We start from the raw sequence: 10,476 nt of genomic DNA, 5'->3' as shown, positions 1-10,476 counted from the left end.
AGGTCTCTGCCTAGCAGAGAAGCCACGCCAGCTGATCACTGGAGGCCTGTGTGCTTCCTGACATGGATTCTGAGTTGTTCCTGTTACTTCCCAGTTGATTCTGATCCTGAGTTGAAGCCTGTCACTTCCCTAATAAACTGCATAATTGTGAGTACAGTCTGTGAGTTCAGTGTGACCACGGCAACTGACCACAGCAGAGGAGTAGAGAGTGCCGTGGGAAGAGCAATTGGTGTCAGAATTAATGGAGAAATGGGAAGGCAGAGATATATTTGACTTCTACCACATAGGAACCAACTTTGTGCTGATCCTGATTCATATTCCTCATGAATTTAGACTATTCATTATTCTGCATAGTAACAGCCAACACAAGAAAAGATCTCAATCTCACCGGTAATGAAAAAAATACAGTAAAATTTGCAAAAGCTGGAACCTGTGTAAGGTGAAAACACGTCACCGCGAGAAGCGGTGGCCGGAGAGATGGTGCAGTGGGCTTCCTGACCCATGAAGTGAGAAAGTTGAGTGCCTTTGGGCAGAGGCAGAGGGCCAAGAGGCATGCCTATAAGCATAGCTGGGAAGAGGCCGTCATGATGGAAGAACTGTATCCTGAGTATTCCTGAGTCTGAACTGTAAACTGTTACTTCCCTAATAAACCCCCCATAACCATGAGTATTGTCTCTGAGTTCTGTGTGGCCATTGCAATGAATTATCTAACCCAGCAGAAAAGGAGAGAGTGCTGTGGGAGGGATGGTTGCTGTAAGAGATGGTAAAGATAGTGAAGACAGGAGGCATGTCTGACCTCTGCCTCATAGGAAACAGCCTTGAGCTGTTGCTCTTGATTCTCCTCCACCGTATGAAGTTAGAGGAGGTCAGATACTGGCCCCACACCATTTTTACAGTTACCATTATCTTCACCCCCATTTTACAGATGAGAAAAATCAGGTGTGCGCAAGATCTCAGAGCTACTCCCTACTTACAAATGTATACTAAAACACCAGTTCATTTAGAGTCCTTTGACAGCCATGCCATGCTTCCATTTTCCAAAAATGTTTAATTCCTGGATAAACCCAGAACACCACAAGGCTAAGTCCACAGGCTAACTTGTGTTGGCCTGCATCCACTGAGTTTGCTTTGTCTATTACTACATGGGTCTATGAAAAATCCTGGAAAAAAAGCCATAGGAAACCTTCTTCTTCATTTACGAGAATGCCTGTTCTGGACACAATCCACCACATTACCTCTAGAAAGAACCATCAAAGAAACTTACTGTAAGAATAGTGTGGGGGTGGCATCTGACATCTTCTAACTTCACAAGGGGGAAGGAGAATCAAGATCAATAGCCCAAGACTGATTCCTATGAGGCGGAGGTCAGACATGCTTCCTCTCTCCGCCATCTTTACCAATTCTGACACCAACCATCCCTCCCAAGGCACTCTCTCCTTTTGTGCTGGGTTAGATAATTCATTGCAATGGCCACACAGGACTCACAGACAATACCCACAATTGTAAGGTTTATTAGGGAAGTAACAGGTTACAATTCAGGTTCGGGAACAATAGGCTCAGGATACAGTTATTTCACCAGGATAGCCTGTTCTCAGTTGTGCCCAAAGGCATGCTTCTTTCTGGCTCCTTGGCCTCTGCCCTGCTCAGGCATGTGTTACAAAGCTCTTTTAGCTCTGCTGATGAACTCGGAGCACAAGGCACTCCACTCCGCCAGTAAGCGTAGGCCTGAAGGTGCTCAGCTCTAGCTGCATGGCTCGGTAATCTTCGCTCCACCAAGTGCCCAGAGGCATCCTACTCTGCCAACCAGCCTCCTGCCCGAAGCCACTCAGCTTTCTCACTCTGTGGGCCAGGAAACCCGCTGCACCATCCCCTGCCGGTCTCTCCTGCCATTGTTTCTCTGAAACCACTTCTCGTCAACTTCAGTATTATAGCGCTCTCTCTCTCTCTCTCTCTCTCTGTCTGTCTCCTGGTTCCAGAAGCTTCTCAGTGCAAAGATCTTCAGAAGATTCTTCAATACCAAGGAAGATGCTTGTCTCCTCAGAGTACTGGTTTGATAGGGACGGGCAATTTTAACATTAGCTATCTAAAATGGGGGAAGATAAAGGCAGGAAGTGGCTGGCTTACATGCTTTTGTGGGAGGGCTTACACTCAGAATAAGGGGGACAAGGGAGGATCCCCAATGAATTCCTCTTTTCCTGATGGGTCAGGGGAAGAAAGGGCTGGGGAGATGCTGACAGGATTATGATTCAGCTATGAGTGTTGACTCTTAACAGGATTAATCATGATTGTAAAAACTGTCACTGTAGAAGCTGTAACTGTGAAAGAATGGACTAAGGGAGAGGCACTGCTGGACTGGAGTACAGTGGCCAAACCTAAAGTCCCTAAAAGGCTTTGCTATGCTGATACCGCATGAGGCTCAGAGCAAGGGAATAATCTTCTCTCAGTTAATTTTTATTAGACACCAGGAAGGGTGAAGACAAGATTAACTATTGGAGAACCTGACCAGATCAGATGGACACCTGCAGGAGACCTGAATGGCTGGTATCTGAGTAACCTCACCCTTAGGACTCTTTCACCCTACTGAAGGACTAATTGTTAATGACTGTTTGGGACTGGTAAAATGATTGGGAGGGGGAGGTTGGTCCTTCAGGTACGAAAGGGTCAAATGGCTAGAAGAACCAGGGGTGGTCTGGGTTGCAATGAATTACATAACATGACCCTTCTAGCCATAGTCTTTGTGACTCACATACAGTGACTGTGGGACTATGCAAATAAGTGGTATGGAACCTATGATGGTTAGGGTTCTGTGTCAATTTGGCTAGGTCATGATTCCCAGTACTGTGTGGCTGTCCTCCATTTTGTGATCTAACGTAATTATCCTAATTATTCTCCATTTTATGTGTTGAAAATCCTAACCTCTATATGTTAATGAGGCAGGATTAGTGTGGGGTGTATCTTGAATCACAGCCTTACAGGAGGATGTGACTCAAGTCCTACCCTTATTAAAGTCACATTCTTCCCTGGGGTGTGGCCTGAATCCAATGTATATATGTGAGTGCTCTGGTGGTGAGCTCTCTCTCGCTTTCTCTCTCTCTCTGCATCTGGATCCTGCATCCAGCATGTCACTGTCTGACCTTCAGTTCTTCTGACTTAACCCAGCAGCCTGCTGTCTGACCTGCCAATTCTGGGATTCACCAGCTTTCGCAGCCCCATGGACCAGCACCCTGTCATCTGACATGATATGCCAGCTTCCACAGCCTTGTGAGTCAGCAGCCTGTCATCTGGCCTGCCAGTGTGGGTTCATCTGCCCCTGCGGCCACATAAGAGAAGTCTACACTTGACCCACGGATCTGGAACTTGTCAGCCTCCACACTGTGTGAGCCATTTCCTTGACACAGTTCATAAGCTCTGTCAGACGCTGCAGCAAATTATGGAACCTAAAGACAGGAGAGAGCGTACTGAGGAGAGGAGGAGTAGTTGATGTTAGAGATGATGGAGTGATACAGCAATTAGGAGAAGCTGGACATCTGGGACACCTTTAACCTCCGCCTCATAGGAACCAGCTTTGTGCTGTACTCATAAAATAAATTATTTATTCAGTATCCATCCCCCCATGATGAGTGCATATTTGAACCACAGGACATGTACCAATATTTTCATAGCAGCTTTATCGGTAGTAGCCCGAACTTCAAACAACTCAAATATACATTAATAGTAGGAAAAACTACTATATATTCAAACTATGGAATGCTATACAGCAACTCGAAGTTTTGGCCGGCCTTCAAGCTAAAAATACCTTTTACATTTATTTGTTAATAGATTGTAAAAACACAAAAGAAAACAAAGAATTCTATGTGAGAACTTACCTAGCCTGTAAAGCCTGAAATATTTACTATGTAACCATTCACAGCCTGTTTGCCAACTCTTGTTACAGAGCAAAGTAAATACACCTGTGTGTAACAACATGCCTGACTGTCCCAAATACAAGATTGAGCAAACCAATGCTGGTACTAAAAAAATGCATTATATACAATTCTATTTATACTCAATTGAAAACAGACAAACTAAATAAATTTAAATGATTAGAAATAATTAACTACCTGGCAAAAGTATAAAGAAAAGCCTGGAAATGCCTGCTATAACCACTGAGCTGTTGGCAGTGTTCTATTTCTTGCCCGGAGCAATGGGTAGTTACACAAATACTGCCTTTATACTAGTTAAGTGGTACATTTTTTTTAAAAAAAAGATAAATTTAGATAATCAAAGGAAAGAACCCAACAACACAAAAGCTTGTTATTTGAAAAGACCAATAAATACCACATGCACATTTGTAACAGAGGGATAAAAACTGAAAGAAAAGTTTCACAAGTAAAGACTATAAAAAATTAATGAGAGAAATGACCCAGACAAAATATAGAAATTTTGAAGTCTTAATACCACAAACCTCTTTATGCCATTAAATTTGAGGTCTGGATGAATTTACTATTTAAAATCCTACTTCCTAGAAAGACAATATAGCAAGTGCATTTTACGAGTGGGAAAGAAGACAAAAGAGTTGTAGCAAAAACTACCAACACACTTAACCTATTTTGTACTGAAGAGCTGAGTCAAGACATGATGATAAGGATAAGGAATAAACACTAGAAAATCGGCAGAAAATTAAGGTTATTGTCAGACAATTTTCTGCATAGAAAATGCAATTCAAGGCACTCCCTATTTAAAAGTGAAAATGCCCACCAAGAAACCAACAAGCAGATTTTTACATACATGTTGTTTGTTGTTAGGTGTCGTCCAATCGGTTCGACCCATAGCGACCCTGGGTAGAACAAAAGGAAATATTGCCCGGTCCTGCACCATCCTTACTATGTTTGAGCCCATTGTTGCAGCCACTGTGTCAATCCATCTCATTGAGGGTTTTCCTATTTTTCGCTGGCGCTCTACTTTACCAAGCATGATGTCCTTTACATACATAAACCCGATGCCGTCGAGTCGAGTCGACTCTGACTCACAGCAACCCTACAGGACAGGGCAGAACTGTCCTACAGTGTTTCCAAGGAGCGGCTGGTGGATTCGAACTGCGAACCTTTTGGTTAGCAGCCTAGGCTCTTAACTACCGCGCCACCAGGGCTCCTTTACATACATACTTGGGTAGAATTGCTCCGTATATCTAAGCTCATCTCCATGCTAATCCTAACACCAGCAATGGGAACCGGAACCGAACCTACAAGGACTTACTAATAAACTGGAATATGGGTTACTCTGCCACAGGTATGAATAATTAACAGGTTGTCAGCAAAGCAGAGTATGAAGCTTTGTGGACCATAAGGTTTCCCACACAACCACTCAACTCTTACTTTTGCAGCGCGAAAGCAGCCATAGGCCGACTGGCGTGGTGGATTAGTCCCTTCGTCAGCAGTTAGCCAACTACTGTTTTAGAGGAGAAAAGACATGATTATCTAAATCAAGAATTTCGAACTACTGGCCGGGAACTGTACCCCTTCTATCCCAGCAGCCCAGGTTCCAACGTCAACTCCACTACCAGCTAGGGGTCCTGGGCTTCGAAGCTTCAGGCCTCACAAGCCTCTATATCACACAGATCACCTCCATCCCGGATTACTGCGACACCTGGACCAGACACCCCTTACGATGACCATCCCCTCCGCTCCAACTTCACTGAGCCTCATATTAAATCCTGAACCCGAATCTGACACTGTCTTCGTCGTAAATACCACCTCCACCCCTTACAATCAGAGAGAGATCTGCCATGACCCCGCACCCTGACAGTCCGGACAGCCTTAATCGCTGTACAAAGGCGCGCTCCTCCTCACTGATCACAAAGGCACCGACTCCCACCTGCTTCCCCTCACACACCTCCACCCCGGCGCTCCTCTCAGGAACACCATGGGTCCTCACTTCTCCACGTCCACACACCTCCCTAGTCCTGTTCCAAGGGTAAAACACACACTGACCTTTTTTTTTTCCTGAACCAGAGAAAGTTTCGTGACTTTACATTTAATTCCATAAACCTCTCATACTTCTGGGCCCTTCGCCAGATTCCACATCCGCCTACGGAGGCTGACGAGGGTCTGAGACTTTTTTTAGACGCAGGGACAACTGGATTTCCGGCAGTGTAGGAGGTAATATGTCTGCGCCCTATTGGACGTGTCTCCTGAAGGCGGCCATATTTGAAGGCCGACCGTACAAAAGGCAAAGCGGCCTTTTTTGTACCAGTAGCCTGAGGCCAGGAAAAGGAGAAGGCCGCTTAAAGTGTCAGGTTTCTTGATGCTTCGACCCTTGCTGAAAATGAATAGATTTTTATAGGCTCGAACTTTACAAGAGAAACATGGCACAGATAAATTGATTACGGTGGGCTGGGCAGAGAATAATATGTTATTATTTTGTGTGTGTGTGTGGAAACTTTTAAGTGGGAGTCCAAGTGGCAGTACAGCAGAGAACGCGCTACTGGAAAAGGGAAACGCAAAAGGCAAAAAGCCGGTGGGATAATTGCATATCCATATCTAAGAAAAGGAACTAACACCCTTCATGCAAACCACACACAAATATTAACACAAAATGAATTACAGACCTACATTTAAGAAGAAAAAAATATAAAACCTAAGAAAATGTGGAAGAAATTCTTCATGAAATGATTTAGGCAGAGGTTTCTGCGACAAGACACAAAATGCGCAGACAAAAAATTGGACTTATTTAAAATTAAAAACTTTTTTACTTCTATATACACTATTTAAGAAAATGAAAACGGAAGGCACAGATTGGGAAAAAATATTTCCACATTATACATCTAATAAAGGACTTGTATTTTAAATATATTAAAAACTTCCAAAATTCAACAATAACAACACAACATCCAACTAATTTAAGGGAGTCATGGCAATGTTCTGAAAGTTGCACTGTGGTGATGGTCACACAATTCTATAAATTTATTAAATACAAAGTCGTACTACTAAATATTACATGTATGACTATCCAGCTGTTAAAAATAAACTGCTGTTCTACAGTATAAAATTTAGAGAGGAGTTAAAAAAAAACACACACACTAAATATAGTTGCAAAAATTAGAACCTACATATAAATAAAAATAAATGGAGATTTCTGAGTGTAAAAAAAAAAATGACTGTAGCAGCGAACTTCTTATAACTTTACAGGGAGGAGGAGGGAGAATCAAGATCAATATTAGCCCAAGGCTGATTTCTATGAGGTGGAAGTCAAACAGGTTCTCCAACCATTTTACCAACTCTGACACCAGCCATCTGTCCCATAGCACTCTCTACATGTTTCCTGGGTTCGATAATTTGTTACAATGGCCACACACAAGTCACAGATCACACTCACATTTATAGAGTTTATTAGGTGTGGTGGGATGTACTTTTATATGGCATTTGTTGCTATGGTTTTATAACACCCACCAAAGCAAATGGAAGGGACTATACAAATAAGGAAATTGTGGCCCACCAAAGGGATGGAATAGCTTGCTAATAAAGTAAATAAAGTTCATGGTACCCATGTGGGGGTTGTTGTTGTTGTTAGGTGCCGAAGAGTAAGTTCCAACTCATAGCAACACTATGTACAACAGAACAAAACACTGCCCAATCCTTCGCCATCCTCAATCGTTGTTATGCTTGAGCCCATTGTTGCAGCCACTATGTCAATCCATTTCATTGAGGGTCTTTCTCTTTTTTGCTCACCATCTACTTTACCAAGCATGATGTCCTTCTCCGGGGACTGGTCCCTCCTGATAACATGTCCAAAGTATGTGAGGTAAAGTCTCACCATCCTCACTTGTAAGGAGCATTCTGTCTGTACTTCTTCCAAGATAGATTTATTCATTTTTTGGCAGTCCGTGGTATATTCAGTATTCTTCACCAAAACCATAACTCAAAGGAGTCAATTCTTCCATCTTCCTTATTCATTGTCCAGTTTTCACATGCATATGAGGTGGTTGAAAACACAATGGGTCAGGCATACCTTAGTCCTTAAAATGACTTCTTTGCTTTTAGCACTTTAAAGAGGTCTTTTTGCAGCAGATTTGCCCAACAAAATACGTTCTGTGATTTCTTGACTGCTGCTTTCATGGGTGTGGATTGTGGATCCAAGTAAACTGAAATTCTTGACATCAATCTTGTCTCCGTTTATCATGATGTTGCTTATTGGTCCGGTAGTGACGATTTTTGCTGTCTTTATGTTGAGGTGTAATCCATACTGAAGGCTGTGGTCTTTGATCTTCATCAGTAAGTGCTTCAAGTCCTCTTCACTTTCAGCAAGCAAGGTTGTATCATCTGCATAACACAGGTTGTTAATAAGTCTTCCTCCAATCCTGATGTCCTGCTCTTCTTCATATAGTCCAGCTTCTCAGATTATTTGCTCAGCATACAGATAAAGTATGGGGAAAACATGCACACCTTTCCTGACTTTAAACCATGCAATATCCCCTTGTTCTGTTAGAACAACTACCTCTTGATCTAGGTACAGGTTCCTCATGAGCACAATTAAGTGTTCTGGAATTCCCATTCTTCATTCTTGATTCTTGGCAATGTTGTCCATAATTTGTTATGATCCACACAGTCGAATGCCTTCGCATAGTCAATAAAACACAGGTAAACAATTTTCTGGTATTCTCTGCTTTCAACCAGGATCCATCTGACATCAGCAATGACATCCCTGGATCCACGTCCTCTTCTGAATCCAGCTTGAATTTCTGGCAGTTCCCTGTTGATATACTGCTGCAACCACTTTTGAATGATCTTCACCAAAATTTTACTTGCATGTGATATTAATGATATTGTTTAATAATTTCTGCATTCAGTTGGATCACCTTTCTTGGGAATAGGCATAAATATGGATCTCTTCCAGTTGGTTGGCCAGGTAGTAGTTCTGGAAGACGAGCCCCTTAGGTTGGAAGGCACTCAAAAGATGACTGGGGAAGAGACGTCCCCTCAAAGCAGAGTCGACCTTAATGAAGTGGATGGAGTCAAACTTTCAGGACCTTCATTTGCTGATGTGGCACGACGCAAAATGAGAAGAAACAGCTGCAAACATCCATTAATAATCAGAATGTGAAATGTATGAAGTATGAATCTAGGAAAATTGGAAATCCTCAAAAATGAAATGGAACACATAAACATCAATATCGTAGACATTAGTGAGCTGAAACGGACTGGTATTAGCCATTTTGAATCCGACAATCATAAAGTCTACTACGCCAGGAATGAAAATTGAAGGGGAATGGTGTCGCATTCATTGTCAAAAAGAACATTTCAAGATCTAGCCTGAAGTGCGATGATGTCGGTAATAGGATAATACCCATACGACTACCAGGAAGACCAGTTAATACGACTATTATTCAAATTTACGCACCAACCGCTAAGGCCAAAGATGAAAAAATTGAAGATTTTTACCAACTTCTGCAGTCTGAAATTGCTCAAACATGCAATCAGGATGCATTGATAATTACTGGTGATTGGAATGTGAAAGTTGGAAACAAAGAAGGTTTGGTAGTTGGAAAATATGGCCTGGCGATAGAAACAATGCTGGAGATAGCATGATAGAATTTTGCACGACTTCTTCATTGCAAATACCTTTTTTTCAACAACATAAACAGCACCTATACACGTGAACTTCACTAGATGGAATACACAGCAATCAAATCGACTACATTTGTGGAAAGAGACAATGGAGAAGCTCAATATCATCAGTCAGAACAAGGCCAGGGGCCGACTGCAGAACAGACCATCAATTGCTCATATGCAAGTTCAAGCTGAGACTGAAGAAAATTAGAACAAGTCCACAGAACCAAAGTATGACCTTGAATATTTCCCACCTGAATTTAGAGACCATCTCAAGAATAGATTTGATGCATAGAACACTAATGACCGAAGACCAGTAGAGTTGTGGAATGACATCAAGGACATCATACATGAAGAAAGCAAGAAGGCCCATCAACAGATGAATGGATAAACAAACTATGGTACATACACACAATGGACTATTATGCAACCATAAAGAACAATGATGAATCTGTGAAGCATCTCATAACATTGTTGAAACTGGAGGACATTATGCTGAGTGAAATAAGTCAATCACAAAAGCAAAATATTGTATGAGACCTCTATTGTAAAAACTCATGAAAAAGTTTACACATAAAATGTAACAATCTTTGTTGGTTATGAGGGATAGGATGGTGGGGGGGAATAAATAGACAATAGATAAGTGGTAACTTTGGTGAAGGGTAAGACAGTACACAATACTGGGGAAGCCAGTACAACTTGTACAAGGAAACGTCATGGAAGCTCCATAGACACATCCAAACTCCCTAAAGGACCGAATTGCTGACTGAAGGGCTATGGGGACCATGGTCTTGGGAAACATCCAGCTCAATTGGCATAACACAGTTTATAAAGACAATGTTCTACATTCTACCTTGGTGAGTAGCATCTGGGGTCTTAAAAGCCTGTGAGC

The sequence above is a fragment of the Trichechus manatus genome, unplaced genomic scaffold (assembly GCF_000243295.1).
Source record: "Trichechus manatus latirostris isolate Lorelei unplaced genomic scaffold, TriManLat1.0 scaffold00087, whole genome shotgun sequence".
Taxonomy (NCBI): Eukaryota; Metazoa; Chordata; class Mammalia; order Sirenia; family Trichechidae; genus Trichechus; species Trichechus manatus.
Note: the sequence above shows the minus strand (reverse complement) of the source record.